General features: G+C 41.4%; 1 pseudogene across 1 annotated transcript in view; it reads right to left on the reverse strand.

Annotated features, from left to right (window-relative positions):
- Positions 1–19511, reverse strand: part of LOC311114825 (NACHT, LRR and PYD domains-containing protein 3-like) — a 47445-nt pseudogene extending 27934 nt beyond the window's left edge. Inside the window, exons 1-2 of the transcript in view lie at positions 19388–19511; positions 5131–5319 (exon numbers count right to left, since the gene is read on the reverse strand). The product of the transcript in view is annotated as an NACHT, LRR and PYD domains-containing protein 3-like (transcript). The remainder of the gene's footprint in view (positions 1–5130; positions 5320–19387) is intronic.
- Between the last annotated feature and the right edge of the window lie 621 nt (positions 19512–20132).

Genomic DNA, 20132 nt, shown 5'->3' on the forward strand with positions numbered 1-20132 from the left:
TGTCTTGATAATACTATAGAATAATGCAGCGAGTCAGTGGTTCCTGTGCAACATGTAATTGCTTTGGAGTAGTTAAAAATTATATTTTTATATTTCTATATGATCAATCCATAAATAATATAGACCTACATGCAACAGTATGTCTTGTGCTTTTGGCAATGATTTATGTATAATAATTATATACAAGTGACAACATGTATGTCTGCATAGCATTTTGTCTTCATTTTGGCAGATTAACTCATGCTTATTTCTGAAGATTAACTCAGGTTTTCGCCCAGTGTCTAAGGAGTTGGAGCTGTGGCAGGAGTTGGACCTATGGCAGAAAGGTGACTGGTTCGAATCCCGGGCCGGGCGCTGGAAAGAACATATGGGCTTGATCTGACCTGGAGGGCTACTGGGTTCACTTTTATTGGTTCCATACAGTTGAAGTCGGAAGTTTACATACACTTAGGTTGGAATCATTAAAACTCATTTTTCAACCTCTCCACAAATTCCTTGTTAACAACCTATATTTTTGGCAAGTCGGTAAGGACATCTACTTTGTGCATGACACAATCATTTTTCCAACAGTTGTTTACAGACAGATTATTTCACTTATCATTCACTGTATCTCAATTCCAGTGGGTCAGAAGTTTTTATACACTAAGTTGACTGTGCCTTTAAACAGCTTGGAAAATTCCAGAAAATTATGTCATGGCTTCAGAAGCTTCTGATATTCTAATTGACATCATTTGAGTCAATTGGAGGTGTACCTGTGAATGTATTTCAAGGCCTACCTTCAAACTCAGTGCCTCTTTGCTTGACATCATGGGAAAATCCAAAGAAATCAGCCAAGACCTCAGAAAAAAATGGTAGACCTCCACAAGTCTGGCTCATCCTTGGGAGCAATTTCCAAAACACCTGAAGGTACCACGTTCATCTGTACAATCAATAGTATGCAAGTATAAACACCATGGGACCACGCAGCCGTCATACCGCTCAGGAAGGAGACGTGTTCTGTGTCTGAGAGATGAACGTACTTTGGTGTGAAAAGTGCAATTCAATCCCAGAACAACAGCAACGGACCTTGTAAAGATGCTGGAGGAAACAGGTACAAAAGTATCTATATCCACAGTGAAACGAGTCCTATATCGACATAACCTGAAATGCCGCTCAGAAAGGAAGAAGCCACTGCTCCAAAACCGCCATAAAAAAGCCAGACTATGGTTTGCAACTGCACATGGGGACAAAGATCGTACTTTTTGGAGAAATGTCCTCTGGTCTGATGAAACAAAAATAGAATTGATTGTCCATAATGACCATCGTTATGTTTGGAGGAAAAAGGGGGTTGCTTGCAAACCGAAGAACACCATCCCAACCGTGAAGCACGGGGGTGGCAGCATCATGCTGTGGGGGTGCTTTGCTGCAGGAGGGACTGGTGCACTTCAGAAAATAGATGGCATCATGAGGAAGGAATATAATGTGGATATATTGAAGCAACATCTCAAGGCATCAGTCAGGAAGTTAAAGCTTGGTCGCAAATGGGTCTTCCAAATGGACAATGGCCCCAAGCATTCTTCCAAAGTTGTGGCAAAATGGCTTAAGGACAACAAAGTCAAGGTATTGGAGTGGCCATCACAAAGCCCTGACCTCAATCCTATAAAAAATGTGTGGGCAGAACTGAAAAAGCGTGTGCGAACAAGGAGGTCTACAAACCTGACTCAGTTACACCAGCTCTGTCAGGAGGAATTGGCCAAAATTCACCCAACTTATTGTGGGAAGCTTGTGGAAGGCTACCCAAAACATTTGACCCAAGTTCAACAATTTAAAGGCAATGCTACCAAATACTAATTGAGTGTATGTACACTTCTGACCCACTGGGAATGTGATAAAATAAATAAAAGCTGAAATAAATCATTCTCTCTACTATTATTCTGACATTTCACATTCTTAAAATAAAGTGGTGATCCTAACTGACCTAAGACAGGGAATTCTTACTAGGATTAAATGTCAGGAATTGTGAAAAACTGAGTTTAATTGTATTTGGCTAAGGTGTATGTAAACTTCCGACTTCAACTGTATATTAAGGAAGTGATAGAAGCCTTTTTGGTTCTATAAGGAACCTTATTTTCTAAGTGTATAATAAACACATTTTTATTTAGATTATTTAGTTACCTACATCATGTTTTTTCAAGTTATCCCTTTGGAGCGCAACATCACGTTGTTAAAAAATAATCCTAAATTGGGCATGGCTATAAATTGGGCAATTGAAGGCATCTAGGGCGAAAAATGTGTTCGATGAAAATTAACATTGTATGCAACGTTGTAGGCAACATTATTGACAAGGGACCCTGATGCCTACGATGCCAAAGCTATTTAGAGTTGTTAAACGGGTGTGAAGAGTGTTTTGGTATAATGGTAATATTGTCAAAATTCCACTTGTAACAAACATCAGAATTGGTTAAAAAAATATGCATTCCATTATATTAGGCAATAATGAAGAGTAGGCAAAGTGTTCGTGTCTTGTGAAAATTCATTCATCTTAAGATAGCTATTTATTTTGCAAATAAACATAATAAATTCTTCATAAAATTGTCATCTCACCTCTTAGCTTTGGTGTCATGTTCCCCAGAGAGACTCATTGTAGAGGCAGGGCCCCACTCCTCTCTCTCCCCAGAGAGACTCATTTTAGAGGCAGGGCCCCCCTCCTCTCTCTCCCCAGAGAGTCGCATTGTAGAGGCAGGGCCCCCGTCCTCTCTCTCCCCAGAGAGACTCATTTTAGAGGCAGGGCCCCCCTCCTCTCTCTCCCCAGAGAGACTCATTTTAGAGGCAGGGACCCCCTCCTATCTCTCTCCAGAGAGACGCATTTTAGAGGCAGGGCCCCCCTCCTCTCTCTCCGCAGAGAGACTCATTTTAGACCACTGACCCCTAAACCGAGATGCAGCATGTTGGTTGTGGTTACCACAGTAACTAAACAGAGATGCAGCATGTTGGTTGTGGTTACCACAGTAACTAAACAGAGATGCAGCATGTTGGTTGTGGTTACCACAGTAACTAAACAGAGATGCAGCATGTTGGTTGTGGTTACCACAGTAACTAAACAGAGATGTAGCATGTTGGTTGTGGTTACCACAGTAACTAAACAGAGATGCAGCATGTTGGTTGTGGTTACCACAGTAACTAAACAGAGATGCAGCATGTTGGTTGTGGTTACCACAGTAACTAAACAGAGATGCAGCATGTTAGTTGTGGTTACCACAGTAACAACTCATTCTAGAATGTCCATTGTTCTCTTTTACTTTACTTTCTTTTTACTTTTCTCTTTTTTTTAGTTGAAATTTGAAAATGAATTTTCCCACACAGCAGGAAATGTATTCAAGGTTTAAAAAGGCTTCTAAAGTTTATAATTTCCACTTCAAAATGTCAGACTTATTTTGCTATAATGAAACATGTATCAACCCCTACAAAAAATGTCCATTAATTATAATCCACATACTACTTTATGCCCTCTAAGCTCATCACTAAGCTAAGGATCCTGGGACTAAACACCTCCCTCTGCAACTGGATCCTGGACTTCCTGACGGGCCGCCCCCAGGTGGTAAGGGTAGGTAACAACACATCTGCCACACTGATCCTCAACACGGGTTCCCCTCAGGGGTGCGTGCTCAGTCCCCTCCTGTACTCTCTGTTCACCCATGACTGCATGGCCAGGCACGACTCCAACACCACTATTAAGTTTGCCGACGACACAACAGTGGTAGGCCTGATCACCGACAACGATGAGACAGCCTATAGGGAGGAGGTCAGAGATCTGGCCGTGTGGTGCCAGGACAACAACCTCTCCCTCAACGTGACCAAGACAAAGGAGATGATTGTGGACTACAGGAAAAAAAAGAGGACTGAGCACGCCCCCATTCTCATCGACGGGGCTGTAGTGGAATAGGTTGAGAGCTTCAAGTTCCTTGGTGTCCACATCACCAATGAACTATCATGGTCCAAACACACCAAGACAGTCGTGAAGAGGGCACGACAAAGCCTATTCCCCCTCAGGAGACTAAAAAGATTTGGCATGGGTCCTCAGATCCTCAAAAAATTCTACAGCTGCACCATCGAGAGCATCCTGACTGGTTGCATCACCGCCTGGTATGGCAACTGCTTGGCCTCTGACCGCAAGGCACTACAGAGGGTAGTGCGTACGGCCCAGTACATCACTGGGGCAAAGCTTCCTGCCATCCAGGACCTCTATACCAGGCGGTGTCAGAGGAAGGCCCTCAAAATTGTCAAAGACTCCAGCCACCCTAGTCATAGACTGTTCTCTCTGCTACCGCACGGCAAGCGGTACCGGAGTGCCAAGTCTAGTTCCAAAAGACTTCTCAACAGCTTCTACCCCCAAGCCATAAGACTCCTGAACAGCTAATCATGGCTACCCGGACTATTTGCACTGCCCCCCCCACCCCATCCTTTTTACGCTGCTGCTACTCTGTTAAGTATTTATGCATAGTCACTTTAACTCTACCCACATGTACATATTACCTCAACTACCTCAACTAGCCGGTGCCCCCGCACATTGACTCTGCAACGGTACCCCCCTGTATATATAGCCTCCCTACTGTCACTTTATTTTACTTCTGCTCTTTTTTTCTCAACACTTTTTTTGTTGTTGTTTTATTCTTACTTTTTTTGTTTAAAATAAATGCACTGTTGGTTAAGGGCTGTAAGTAAGCATTTCACTGTAATGTCTGCACCTGTTGTATTCGGCGCATGTGACCAATAAAATTTGATTTGATTTGATTTGAATTCACATTTCCTGTTGCTGCAGGATTATTTTCCTGCTGAGAGAAACTGGGTCAAATTAAGATATGGCATCTGTAAGTGCATTCATCTTACGATAGCTAGGTGAGACAACCACATATTACAGTCATATATACAGGATACAAACATTTTATTCTAGCTGAACAATGGAAATGTAATGTTTTGCAAACAACAACAACAACAAAAATGCATACACATTTAAAATCTATGAATTACAAATCTGAGAAAAGTAATATTAGCAATAAATTATATATTTTTTAAAACACAAATGTGATTTTTTGGGGGAAATAGCGTTTTGGAAATAAACATAATAAATTCTTCATATAATTGTTATCTCACCTCTTAGCTTTGGTGTCATGTTCCCCAGAGAGACACATTTTAGAGGCAGGGCCCCCCTCCTCTCTCTCTCCAGAGAGACTCATTGTAGAGGCAGGGCCCCCCAACTCTCTCTCCCCAGAGAGACTCATTTTAGAGGCATGGCCCCCCTCCTCTCTCTCTCCAGAGAGACTCATTTTAGAGCACTGACCCCTAAACAGAGATGCAGCATGTTGGTTGTGGTTAACACAGTGACAACTCATTCTAGAATGTCAATTGTTCTCTTTTACTCATGATCTCTTAGAAATAAAACATTTACTAACAGACACATGCAAATAGTCGGGTGATTTAATTGTATCACAGGAACATTGTTACGTTCCTCAACAAGAAATAAAACATTGTCTCTCAAACAGAAGAAGGAACTAACAAAGAGTCACTAACAACAACCAAAACGAAACAGGTGGTTTTAGGAGGGGTTCTGAAAGACACTCATGGGGGTGTCCACTAGTGATGGGAAACAGAGGCTTTCTGAACGCTTTGGGGCTTTGACCAAATTGTGCCGAAAATGCCATTGATAGATTTGAGTGCTAATAAAGAACATTTAGTTAGAATGTGGGGTTCGCTTTTTGCCTCCAGGTTCACTATGTTTTCAAAAATGATGCATATGTGACTTTCAACGTGGCACCGTCATAGGATGCTACCTTTCCAACAAGTCAGTTCGTCAAATTCCTGCCCTGCTAGAGCTGCATGTTTGTTGATTTATGTAATGGCATATATTTTAATGCTTTATGTAATGTATTTTATCTATTGAAATATTTATAGTTTAAAATTTAGTTTCATGGTCATTTATTATGTTTTCCAGAATCTCCAACCAAACTCTGAGATCAGTCTCAGTCAGATTTGAGTACTAATAAAAATAACATTTAGTTAGTTATGTTTTCAAAAATGATGCATATGTGGTATTATTTAGGATACTAAAGACAGAATATTATCATAGGCTACACTAAATAAAACACATTATTTAAACAACAATGGGAAATCCCAATCCCCGTCCCTACCTGCTGAGCTCCCATTCAGGGGCTACAAACTGGAAGACATCAAACTAAATGTATAAATAAGGTGTCCAGTAGAGGTCAGTGTTTGAAAGAGACTTTGCATCTAAAAAAAAAGCACCAGGGAGAAATCAGTGAGATCTCTCGCATTTTGTGAGGCCGGTTGGACGTACTGCCAAATTCTCTAAAACGACGTTGGAGGCAGCTTATGGTAGAGAAATGAACATTCAATTCTCTGGCAACAGCTCTGGTGGACATTCCTGCAGTCAGCATGCCAATGGCACGCTCCCTCAAAACCTGAGACATCTGTGGCATTGTGTTGTGTGACAAAACTGCACATTTTCGAGTGGCCTTTTATTGTCCCCAGCACAAGGTGTACCTGTGCAATTATCATGCTGTTTAATCAGCTTCTTGATATTCCACCCCTGTCAGGTGGAAGGATTATCTTGGCAACTGAGAAATGCTCACTAACAGGGATGTTAACAAATTTGTGCACAACATTGGAGAGAAATAAGCTTTTTGTGCGAATGGAACATTTCTGGAATCTTTTATTTCAGCTCATGAAACATGGGACCAACACTTTACATGTTGCGTTTATATTTTTGTTCAGTATAGATAAAAACACAAAGCTTCCAGCAGTATTACATAGTATTGTTACTTTGATACAAGCATTGATACGTGGTCCTCTGTAGCTCAGCTGGTAGAGCACGGTGCTTGTAACGCCAGGGTAGTGGGTTCGATCCCCGGGACCACCCATACACAAAAATGTATGCACGCATGACTGTAAGTCGCTTTGGATAAAAGCGTCTGCTAAATATCATATTATTATACGTTGTGTCAAATCAGTAGAGATTTTGAAAACTGCAACGGTGCATCGTAGCTCCGGTATTAATCAACCAATCCCTAGTGTCCACTGAATGTTGACTAGCAACAAGAAAGTGGTACCTAAAGGACACCCAACATGAGTGCCCATTGAAGTGGCTCCAGACGAGGACATCTGAAATAAAACTTACAATATGGAGTAAAAAAACAAGTGGAGCAAACCAAACCAAACCAGACCAGACCAGACCACACCAAACCCTGGGAGATACAAGACAGAAAGACTTTGTTCATCAACTTAAAGAAGCAGAGCTACAAAGAGGTGCCAGTCTTCTAACATCTCTAAGGCCAACCAGAACACTGGACCAGCTGCTCTTCAATATCACATAACAGATGGAACCCTTCTGACTAAAGAGATGACGAGCCAGCACAGGCATAAGCATACTGTCTATTGAGGTGGCGCCAAGAGGTGCGGCCAACGTGCTAACGTCCAACCTCAAAATATAAATGGAAAAACCAAAGCCTGTAACAACATGTAGTTGTGACTGATATTTTTCACCTCATCTCCCTGTTACTGTTTGTTTAGGTAGTTATAGACAGTGCAGCAACACAAGGCCACATTCCTCTCAGCCCTTCCACTCTCTCAGGCTAATGTGTATTTATTAAAAGTAGACTATTTCTTTCAATCTGTTATTTTCTAAACGTATCTGAGAATGTAGACAGAAGGACTAAAACGGGCATGATAAATCTGAGGGGAAATCATTGATCCATTCAGAAAGTATTTTTGCAACAAGTAGGAGATTTATATTATGTAAAGTAGGCTAGGTTATAATATATAATAGTGGTTTGTTAGTGATATGCAGATGGAGGTCTATACCTCAGCTATAGCCTACATACAGTGGGGAAAAAAAGTATTTAGTCAGCCACCAATTGTGCAAGTTCTCCCACTTAAAAAGATGAGAGAGGCCTGTAATTTTCATCATAGGTACACATCAACTATGACAGACAAATCGAGGAAAAAAAATCCAGAAAATCCCATTGTAGGATTTTTAATGAATTTATTTGCAAATTATGGTGGAAAATAAGTATTTGGTCACCTACAAACAAGCAAGATTTCTGGCTCTCACAGACCTGTAACTTCTTCTTTCAGAGGCTCCTCTGTCCTCCACTCGTTACCTGTATTAATGGCACCTGTTTGAACTTGTTATCAGTATAAAATACACCTGTCCACAACCTCAAACAGTCACACTCCAAACTTCACAATGGCCAAGACCAAAGAGCTGTCAAAGGACACCAAAAACAAAATTGTAGACCTGCACCAGGCTGGGAAGACTGAATCTGCAATAGGTAAGCAGCTTGGTTTGAAGAAATCAACTGTGGGAGCAATTATTAGGAAATGGAAGACATACAAGACCACTGATAATCTCCCTCGATCTGGGGCTCCACGCAAGATCTCACCCCGTGGGGTCAAAATGATCACAAGAACGGTGAGCAAAAATCCCAGAACCACACGGGGGGACCTAGTGAATGACCTGCAGAGAGCTGTGACCAAAGTAACAAAGCCAACCATCAGTAACACACTACGCCGCCAGGGACTCAAATCCTGCAGTGCGAGACGTGTCCCCCTGCTTAAGTCAGTACATGTCCAGGCCCGTCTGAAGTGCATTTGGATGATCCAGAAGAGGATTGGGAGAATGTCATATGGTCAGATGAAACCAAAATAGAACTTTTTGGTAAAAACTCAACTCGTCATGTTTGGAGGACAAAGAATGCTGAGTTGCATCCAAAGAACACCATACCTACTGTGAAGCATGGGGTTGGAAACATCATGCTTTGGGGCTGTTTTTCTGCAAAGGGACCAGGACGACTGATCCGTGTAAAGGAAAGAATTAATGGGGCCATGTATCGTGAGATTTTGAGTGAAACCCTCCTTCCATCAGCAAGGGCATTGAAGATGAAACGTGGCTGGGTCTTTCAGCATGACAATGATCCCAAACACACCGCCCGGGCAACGAAGGAGTGGCTTCGTAAGAAGCATTTCAAGGTCCTGGAGTGGCCTAGCCAGTCTCCAGATCTCAACCCCATAGAAAATCTTTGGAGGGAGTTGAAAGTCTGTGTTGCCCAGCGACAGCCCCAAAACATCACTGCTCTAGAGGAGATCTGCATGGAGGAATGGGCCAAAATACCAGCAACAGTGTGTGAAAACCTTGTGAAGACTTACAGAAAACGTTTGACCTGTGTCATTGCCAACAAAGGGTATATAACAAAGTATTGAGAAACTTTTGTTATTGACCAAATACTTATTTTCCACCATCATATGCCAATAAATTCATTAAAAATCCTACAATGTGATTTTCTGGATTTTTTTTCCTCATTTTGTCTGTCATAGTTGACGTGTACCTATGATGAAAATTACAGGCCTCTCTCATCTTTTTAAGTGGGAGAACTTGCACAATTGGTGGCTGACTAAATACTTTTTTTCCCCACTGTATCCTAGATGACCAGCCTAAACCTGTTCAGATCAGTTCACATTGGCTATCAGTAGCAGGACTGATCACCTACAAATCGGTTTTCAGTCCAAATAACAGGGCATGTAGCCTAGGCCAAATATTTTCAAAACATTTCCTAAAGAGACCATCTGGGCCCGGTTTCCCTAAAGCACCTGAAGGCTAAGTTAATCGTTAGAACCTTTGTAGGAGTATTGTTAAATCTCCAAGCTGTTTCCAAAACCATTATTTCTTTATTTTTACTATTTTCTACATTGTAGAATAAGAGTGAAGACATAAAAATTATGAATTATGAATATGGAATCATGTAGTAACCCAAAAAGTGTTAAACAAATCGAAATATATGTTGTATTTGAGATTCTTTAAATAGCCACCCTTTGCCTAGATGACAGCTTTGCACACTCTTGGCAATCTCTCAACCAGCTTCATGAGGTAGTCACCTGGAATGCATTTCAATTAACAGGTGTGCCTTCTTTTAATATGCCATTTAGCAGACGTTTTTATCCAAAGCGACTTACAGTCATGTGTGCATAAATGTTAACGTATGGGTGGTCCCGGGGATCGAACCCACTACCCTGGCATTACAAGCGCCATGCTCTACCAATTGAGCTAGAGAGGACCACATTTGTCATTTGTTCTTAAACGGATGAGGATGTCATTTGTTCTTAAAAGTTAATTTGTGGAATTTCTTTCCTTCTTAATGCGTTTGAGCCAATCAGTGCTAGAGGCGTCACTACAGACCCTGGTTCTATTCCAGGCTGTATCACAACCGGCTGTGATTGGGAGTCCCATAGGGCTGCGCACAATTGCCCCAGCGTCGTCCGGGGTAGGCCGTCATTGTAAATAAGAACTTGTTCTTAACTGACTTGTCTACTTAAATAAAGGTTAAATTAAAAAAGGTTGAGTCTCTAGATTCCCTTGCTGCTCTGGATAAATAATGAAATGATTGTCATAGTGATTTAAACTGGGACTGGTTATCTCCAAACTCTGAGACCATGTCATTTGTTACATTTCACCCAATTGATAAAGGCAGCTAGAAGGCTGAACCCAGAAGACAACTCTAAATCAACACTTACTGATATTATCCTCAAATCCTTTCACTCATATTATAATGTATCTTTGTTCAACGGATGTCGGGAAGCCTATGATATCAATAGTGTAGCAAACAGCGGGTAGGGTGGTAAACCCAGGTCACTGGCGAAAAAGTCAAACACCCTACGCATCGCAGTAATGGGAATTGTAACTTGACTCACACTGTCCCCTACAAAAGTCCCGTGCTTCGACTACTCAGACCCCTCACACATCCGGACCATAAATTCTGATGGCCTCACAGACACCATACTACTTCTGACACCAATGTAGCGAACAGCGGGGCAGGGAAGCGAACCCAGGTTGCATGTGTAAAAGGCAAACAACCAACGCATCACGCCACTGGCGCCAATTGGGTTACTTGGTTGGAATTGTGACGTGGCTCATTTAGCGAGGATCACTACACTATAGTGGAACTATGATACAATTACAGTTATCATATGAAATGTTAAATGTAGAACTATAATATATGAATATATTGAATTTGATTTGCCCACATTCAGTTAGCTCCATTTTGTATGATTAAACTGACACGTACCTGTCTCAGTTGAAGTCGACTGTTAGGTCTGAGTGTTTTACTTCCATTCACTGTACTAAAATTACACCAGACATTACATTTCTCTACCACTTTATAATAATCCATGGAAAGATTCTCACCTTGTAGCCTGAATTCACAACCAGAACATGTCAAGTCATTGAGATATCTACTGTTCTGCTGAGAGAGCACCTTCCTGATGACTAGCGCTCTGTATATTCTAATGGGTGAAGTCTGATCTGGAATGTGAAGCTAACTGAAATCTAGATAAGCTTTGAAAAAACAGTATATCTAGCTTGCATCATAGTCCACCCCTCAGGCTACATACAGGTTTCAGCATGAGGCAGACATCAACAGCCGAGTTGTAGGCTACTACCTGGGTCGTATTCATTAGTTTACACCGCAGCCAACAGTTTTAAAATGTTGCAATAAACATTTTTTTTTTGTCATTTAGCAGACACTCTCATCCAGAACAACTTACAGTTAGTGAGTGCTTACATTATTATTCATACTGCCCCCCCATGGGAATCGAACCCACAACCCTGGCATTGCAAACACCATTCTCTACCAACTGAGCTACATCCCTGCCAGCAATTCCCTCCCTTACCCTGGGCCAATTGTGCACCACCCCATGGGTCTCCCGGTCGCAGCCGGCTACGACTTTACTTTCTTTTTACTTTTCTCTTTTTTAAATTTTAACTCTTCCGAGTCGGCGAACGCTTCGGCGCGTTCAAATCGCGGGCCGGCTTTAGGACCGCGCAGCATCCAAACCAAGTGACGCAGAGGGCTGCCGTCGATTTCATGCAGAAATGGAGACCCGAAGCTACGTTTTGAGTGTTTGTTTCATGTAAATACACCAACTAAAACCAAAGTTATGATAATTTCAATTCCATGAAAAAAGTGCGTCAAAATATGCGCTCTTTTATGAGCGCTTTGCATTTATTATAATAACTTTGTCGTCTTTTGTGATAAAAAGGAACGGAAAAAAACGTGTGCTTGTGCTAACCCGGTTCTTCAGGATGCACACGAGTATATAAACATTCATTCCCATGACAACTAGCCATTGCGAAAGAACGAACGAGAGGAATTAGTTCAGTTCATGAGTAGTTTTGGAGAGTTTTTCACGAGTTAGTAGCACCAGCCATGTTCCTGTGGCCATTGCCAATGTTGCAGAGGCCAAAGACAAAGCCACAGCAGGCCGCAGGGTTTGTCAACGCTGTAAACAAGTTGACAAGAAGAGGTTTGTCACACCATGGAAGTGCAAGGCCTGTGATGTGGCTCTCTGTGTCATTGTGGACAGGAACTGTTTTGAAGAGTGGCACAAATAGGGTAAAGGCCAGTGGCTATACCTACTTTTTTTGTAAATAGTTGTGTATTGCTTGTATATATCTCAAGAATACTTTTATATGTTCATATTTGCACTTTGTGGTTCAATTTGAAGCTTTTTTTTTCATTTTGGACAGAAACTGTTTTGAGGAGTGGCACAAAAAGGTTTAGGGTTAGAATAGAAGAAAAACGCCAGTGGTTATACCTACTTTTTATTGTAAATAGTTATTTATTGCTTGTATATATCACCAAAATACTTTTATATGTTCATATTTGCACCTTGTGGTTCAATTTGAAGCTTTTTAAATGCTTGGTTCACCATGTTTGAGGGTTTTACAATAAAAAAACCATCTTTTTTCTAAACGGACTTTGTGTTTTCTGTGTGTGTTTGGGTCCAGTGTGTTGAAATAGTATGTCAAAGTGAAAAACTTACTAACAGATCATATAGGTGAGGTTGTGCTGAAAAAAAAGATACCCAACATTGGTCTGGTAAACATTTCTTTATGTAGTATATCAGGGCAAAATTGAAGGTACCCAAAAACGGCCAAAAAAGCTCCAGACTCCGAAGAGTTAAATTTGAAAAGGAATTTTCCCACACAGCAGGAAATGCATACTTGTAATGTATTCAAGGTTTAAAAAGGCTTCTAAAGTTTATAATTTCCACTTCAACATTTCAGACTTATTTTGCTATAATGAAAAATGTATCAACCCCTACAAAAAATGTCCATTAATTATAATCCACATAATAATTCACATTTCCTGTTGCTGCAGGATTATTTTCCTGCTGAGAGAAACTGGGTGAAATGAAGACATGGCATCTGTAAGTGCATTCATCTTACGATAGCTAGGTGAGACAACCAAATATCACAGTCATATATTCAGGATACAAACGTTTTATTCTAGCTGAACATTGGAAATGTAGTGTTTTGCAAACAACAACCAAAAAAATTCATACACATTTAAAATCTATGAATTAAAAATCTGAGAAAAGTAATATTAGCAATAAATTATATTTTAAAAAAACACATGTGATTTTTTTGGGGAAATAGCGTTTTGGATATAAACATAATAAATTATTCATAAAATTGTCATCTCAGCTCTTAGCTTTGGTGTCATGTTCCCCAGAGAGACGCATTTTAGAGGCAGGGCCCCCCTCCACTCTCTCCCCAGAGAGACTCCTTTTAGAGGCAGGGCCCCCCTCCTCTCTCTCCCCAGAGAGACTCATTTTAGAGGCAGGGCCCCCCTTCTCTCTCTCCCCAGAGAGACTCATTTTAGAGGCAGGGCCCCCCTCCTCTCTCTCCCCAGAGAGACTCATTTTAGAGGCAGGGACCCCCTCCTCTCTCTCCCCAGAGAGACTCATTTTAGAGCACTGACCCCTAAACAGAGATGCAGAATGTTGGTTGTGGTGAACATAGTGACAACTCATTCTAGAATGTCAATTATTCTCTTTTATTCATGATCTCTTAGAAATAAAACATTTACTAACAGACATATCCAAACAGTCGGGTGATTTAATTTAATCACCTGAACATTGTTACGTTCCTCAACAGTAAATAAAACACTGTCTCTCAAACAGAAGAAGGAACTAACAAAGAGTCACTAACAACAACCAAAACGAAACAGGTGGTTTTAGGAGGGGTTCTGAAAGACACTCATGGGGGTGTCCACTAGTGGTGGGAAACAGAGGCTTTCTGAACGCTTTGGGGCTTTCAACACATTTTGCAGAAAACGCAATGGATAGATTTGAGGACTAATAAACAACATTTAGTTAGTTATGTTTTCAAAAACGATACATCTGTGGTATTATTTAGGATACTAAATACAGAAGATTATCATACGTTACACTAAATAAAACAAATTATTTAAACAACAATGGGAAATCCCAATCCCCGTCCCTACCTGCTGAGCTCCCATTCAGGGGCTACAAAATGGAAGACATCAAACTAAATGTATAAATAAGGTGTCCAGTAGAGGTCAGTGTTTGAAAGAAACTTTACATGTAAAAAAAAAAAAGCACTGGCACCAGGGAGAAATCAGCGAGATCTCTCGCATTTTGTGAGGCCGGTTGGACGTACTGCCAAATTCTCTAAAACGACGTTGGAGGCAGCTTATGGTAGAGAAATGAACATTCAATTCTCTGGCAACAGCTCTGGTGGACATTCCTGCAGTCAGCATGCCAATGGCACGCTCCCTCAAAACCTGAGCCATCTGTGGCATTGTGTTGTGTGAGAAAACTGCACATTTTCGAGTGGCCTTTTATTGTCCCCAGCACAAGGTGTACCTGTGCAATGATCATGCTGTTTAATCAGCTTCTTGATATTCCACCCCTGTCAGGTGGATGGATTATCTTGGCAACGGATAAATGCTCACTAACAGGGATGTTAACAAATGTGTGCACAAAATTTGAGAGAAATAAGCTTTTTGTGCGAATGGAACATTTCTGGAATCTTTTATTTCAGCTCATGAAACATGAGACCAACACTTTACATGTTGCGTTTATATTTTTGTTCTGTATAGATAAAGACACAAAGCTTCCAGCAGAGGTCAGTGCTCTTCTGACACCTGTCAGATGGTAGTGTGATGTCCGAAGCTTCGACAGTCATCATCACGTAGTATTGTTACTTTGATACAAGCATTGATACGTTGTGTCGAATCAGTAGTGCTTTGAAAACTGCACCGGCGCATCGTAGCTCCGGTATTAATCGTCCAATCCCTAGTGTCCACTGAATGTTGACTAGCAACAAGAAAGTGGAACCTAAAAGACTCCCACCATGAGTGCCCATTGAAGTGGCTCCAGACGAGGACATCTGAAATAAAAACCCTCCAACTTACAATATGGAGTAAAAAAACAAGTGGAACAAACCAGACCAAACCAGACCAAACCAGACCAAACCAAACCAAACCAGACCAGACCAAACCAGACCACACCAAACCAGACCAAACCAGACCATACCAGACCAAACCAGACCAAACCAAACCAAACCCGACCAAACCAGACCAAACCAGACCAAACCAGACCAAACCAAACCAAACCACACCACACCAGACCAAACCAAACCAGACCAAATCAGATCAAACCAGACCAAACCAGACCAAACCAAACCAGACCAAACCAAACCAGACCAGACCAGACCAAACCAAACCAGACCAAACCAGGCCAAACCAGACCAAACCAGACCAAACCAGACCAAACCAGACCAGACCAAACCAAACCAAACCAAACCAAACCAGACCAAACCAGACCACACCACACCAAACCAGACCAAATCAGATCAAACCAGACCAAACCAAACCAAACCAAACCAAAACACACCACACCAGACCACACCAAACCAGACCAAATCAGATCAAACCAGACCAAACCAGACCAAACCAAACCACACCAGACCAAACCAAACCAAACCAGACCAGACCAAACCAAACCAGACCAAACCAGGCCAAACCAGACCAAACCAGACCAAACCACACCAGACCAAACCAAACCAAACCAAACCAGACCAAACCAAACCAAACCAGACCAGACCAGACCAAACCAAACCAAACCAGACCAAACCAAACCAAACCAGACCAGACCAGACCAAACCAAACCAAACCAAACCAGACCAAACCAGACCAAACCAGACCAAACCAGACCAAACCAAACCAAACCCGACCAAACCAGACCAAACCAGACCACACCAAACCAAACCAGACCAAACCAAACCAAACCCAACCAAACCAAACCCTGGGAGATACAAGACAGAAAGACTTTGTTCATCAACTTAAAGAAGCAGAGCTACAAAGAGGTGCCAGTCTTCTAACATCTCTAAGGCCAACCAGAACACTGGGCCAGCTGCTCTTCAATATCACATAACAGATGGAACCCTTCTGACTAAAGAGATGACAAGCCAGCACAGGCATAAGCATACTGTCTATTGAGGTGGCGCCAAGAGGTGCGGCCAACGTGCTAACGTCCAACCTCAAAATATAAATGGAAATACCAAAGCCTGTAACAACACGTAGTCGTGACTGATATCTTTCACCTCATCTCCCTGTTACTGTTTGTTTAGGTAGTTATAGACAGTGCAGCAACACAAGGCCACATTCCTCTCAGCCCTTCCACTCTCTCAGGCTAATGTGTATTTATTAAAAGTAGACTATTTCTTTCAATCTGTTATTTTCTAAACTTATCTGAGAATGTAGACAGAAGGGCTAAAACGGGCATAATTGATCTGAGGGGAAATCATTGATACATTCAGAAAGTATTTTTTCAACAAGTAGGAGATTTATATTATGTAAAGTAGGCTAGGTTATAATATATAATAGCGGTTTGTTAGTGATATGCCGATGGAGGTCTATACCTCAGCTATAGCCTACATATCCTAGATGACCAGCCTAAACCTGTTCAGATCAGTTCCCATAACGTTACAGGCCTACCAGTAGCAGGACAGAGCATGTAGCCTAGGCACGAGCAATATGTGTATGTGTTATTTCATAGTTTTGATGTCTTCACTATTATTCTACAATGTAGAAAACTGTAAAAATAAAGAAAAATCCTGGAATGAGTAGGTGTGTCCAAACTTTTGACTGGTACTGTACTTCGGATGTAGCCTACATATCCTAGATCACCAGCCTAAACCTGTTCAAATCAGTTCACATTGGCTATCAGTAGCAGGATTGATCACCTACAAATCGGTTTCCAGTCTAAATAACAGGGCATGTAGCCTAGGCCAAATATTTTCACAACATTTCCTAAAGAGACCACCTGGGCCCGGTTTCCCTAAAGCACCTGAAGGCTAAGTTAATCGTTAGAACCTTTGTAGGAGTATATCTCCAAGCTGTTTCCCAAAACCATTGTTTCTTTATTTTTACTATGTTCTACATTGTAGAATAATAGTGAAGACATCAAAACTATGAAATAACACATATGGAATCATGTAGTAACCAAAAAAGTGTTAAACAAATCAAAATATATGTTATATTTGAGTTTCTTTAAATAGCCACACTTTGCGTTGATGACAGCTTTGCACACTCTTGGCATTCTCTCAACCAGCTTCACCTGGAATGCTTTTCCAACAGTCTTGAAGGAGTTCCTGCATATGCTGAGCACTTGTTGGCTGCTTTTCCTTCACTCTGCGGTCCGACTCATCCCAAACCATCTCAATTCGGTTGAGGTCAGGGAATTGTTGAGGCCAGGTCATCTGATGCAGCACTCCTTCACTCTTCTTCTTGGTAAAATAGCCCTTACACAGCCTGTACTTGTGCTGAAAAACCAATGATAGTCCCACTAAGTGCAAACCAGATGGGATGGCGTATCGCTGCAGAATGCAGTGGAAGCCATGCTGGTTAAGTGTGCCTTGAATTCTAAATAAATCACAGACATTGTCACCAGCAAAGCACCACCACACCATAACACCTCCTCCTCCATGCTTTACTGTGGGAAATACACATGCGGAGACCCACACCGCGTCTCACAAAGACACAGCGGTTGGAACCATAAATCTCAAATTTGGACTCCAGACCAAAGGACACATTTTGACCGGTGTAATGTCCATTGCTCGTGTTTCTTGGCCCAAGCAAGTCTCTTCTTATTATTGGTGTCCTTTAGTAGTGGTTTCTTTGCAGCAATTCGACCATGAAGGCCTGATTCACACAGTCTCCTCTGAACAGTTGATGTTGAGATGTATCTGTTACTTGAACTCTGTGAAGCATTTATTTGGGCTGCAATTTCTGAGGCTGGTAACTCTAATGAACGTATCCTCTGCAGCAGAGGTAACTCTGGGTCTTCCATTCCTGGGGCGGTCCTCATGAGAGCCAGCTTCATCATAGCGCTTGATGGTTTTTGTGACTACACTTGAAGAAACTCTCAAAGTTCTTGAAATGTTCTGTATTGACTTACCTTCATGACTTAAAATAATGATGGACTGTCATTTCTTTTTGCTTTTTTGAGCTGTTCTTGCTATAATATGGACTTGGTCTTTTAACAAATAGGGTTATCTTCTGTATACCTCCCTACCTTGTCACAACACAACTGATTGGCTCAAATGCATTAAGAAGGAAAGAAATTCCACAAATTAACTTTTAAGAAGGCACACCTGTTAATTGAAATGCATTCCAGGTGACTACCTCATGAAGCTGGTTGAGAGAATGCCAAGAGTGTGCAAAGCTGTCATCAAGGCAAAGGGTGGCTATTTGAAGAATCTCAAATACAAAATGTATTTTTGTTTAACACTTTTTTGGTTACCACATGATTCCATATGTGTTATTTTATAGTTTTAATGTCTTCACTATTATTCTACAATGTAAAAATTAGTAAAAATAAAGAAAAACCCTGGAATGAGTAGGTGTGTCCAAACGATGTCGGGAAGATTATGATATCAATAGTGTAGAAAACAGCGGGCAGGGCGGTAAACCCAGGTAACTGTCGAAAAAAGGCAAACACCCTACGCATCGCAGAAATGGGAATTGTAACCTGACTCACACTGTCCCCTACAAAAGTCCTGTGCTTCGACTACTCAGACCCCTCACATGTCCGGGCCATAAATTCTGATGGCCTCACAGACACCATACCACTTCTGACACCAATGTAGCGAACAGTGGAGCAGGGAAGAAAACCCAGGTTGCATGTGTAAAAGGCAAACAACCTACGCATCACGCCGTTGGCGCCAATTGGTTTACTTGGTTGGAATTGTGACGTGGCTCATTTAGCGAGGATCGCTACAATATAGTAGAACTATGATACAATTACAGTTATCATATGAAATGTTAAATGTAGAACTATAATATATACATATATTGAATTTGACTTGCCCATATTCAGTTAGCTCCATTTTGTATGATTAAACTGACACGTACCTGTCTCATTAGAAGTCGACTGTTAGGTCTGAGTGTTTTACTTCCATTCACTGTACAAAAATTACACCATACATTTAATTTCTCTACCACTTTATAATAATCCCTGGAAAGATTCTCACCTTGTAGCCTGAATTCACAACCAGAACATGTCAAGCCGTTGAGATATTTTCAGTTCTGCTGAGAGAGCACCTTCCTGATGACTGGCACTCTGTGTATTCTTAAGGGTGAAGTCTGAGTTGGAATGTGAAGCTAACTGAAATGTAGATAAGCTTTGAAAAAACAGTATATCTAGCTTGCATCATAGTCCACCCCTCAGGCTACGTTCAGGTTTCAGCATGAGGCAGACATCAACAGCCGAGTTGTAGGCTACAACCTGGGTCGTATTCATTAGTTTACACCACAGACAACAGTTTTAAAATGTTGCATAAACAGTATATAAGCTGTACAACGTGACCTAACGGTTTCTGTTGCCAAACGTTTTGCTACGGTGGGCACTAATGAACACACAGCCTTTCCACAATATTTATTTTTATCTCTTTCACACAGCAAACCTTCCTGAGTGAAAAGAGTTAACAGTAGATTAGAAAGAGAAAATGTTGTTGCTTGTTGTGTTTTAAGCCTGTTTTGAGAAGACAAGTCTATAGACCTATGATACAGTACACTCTTAGAAAAAATAGTTCCAAAAGGGTCCTCTGGCTGTCCCCATAGGAGAACGCTTTTGGGTTCCAGGTAAAACCCTTCTGGCTTCCATGTAGAACCCTCTGTGGAAAGGATTCTTCATGGAACCCAAAAGGGTTCTACCTAGGACCAAAAAGGGTTCTACAAAGGCTCTCCTATGGGGACAGCCAAATAACCCTTTTAGAT

The sequence above is a fragment of the Coregonus lavaretus genome (assembly GCF_964263955.1).
Source record: "Coregonus lavaretus genome assembly, contig: HAP1_SCAFFOLD_233, whole genome shotgun sequence".
Taxonomy (NCBI): Eukaryota; Metazoa; Chordata; class Actinopteri; order Salmoniformes; family Salmonidae; genus Coregonus; species Coregonus lavaretus.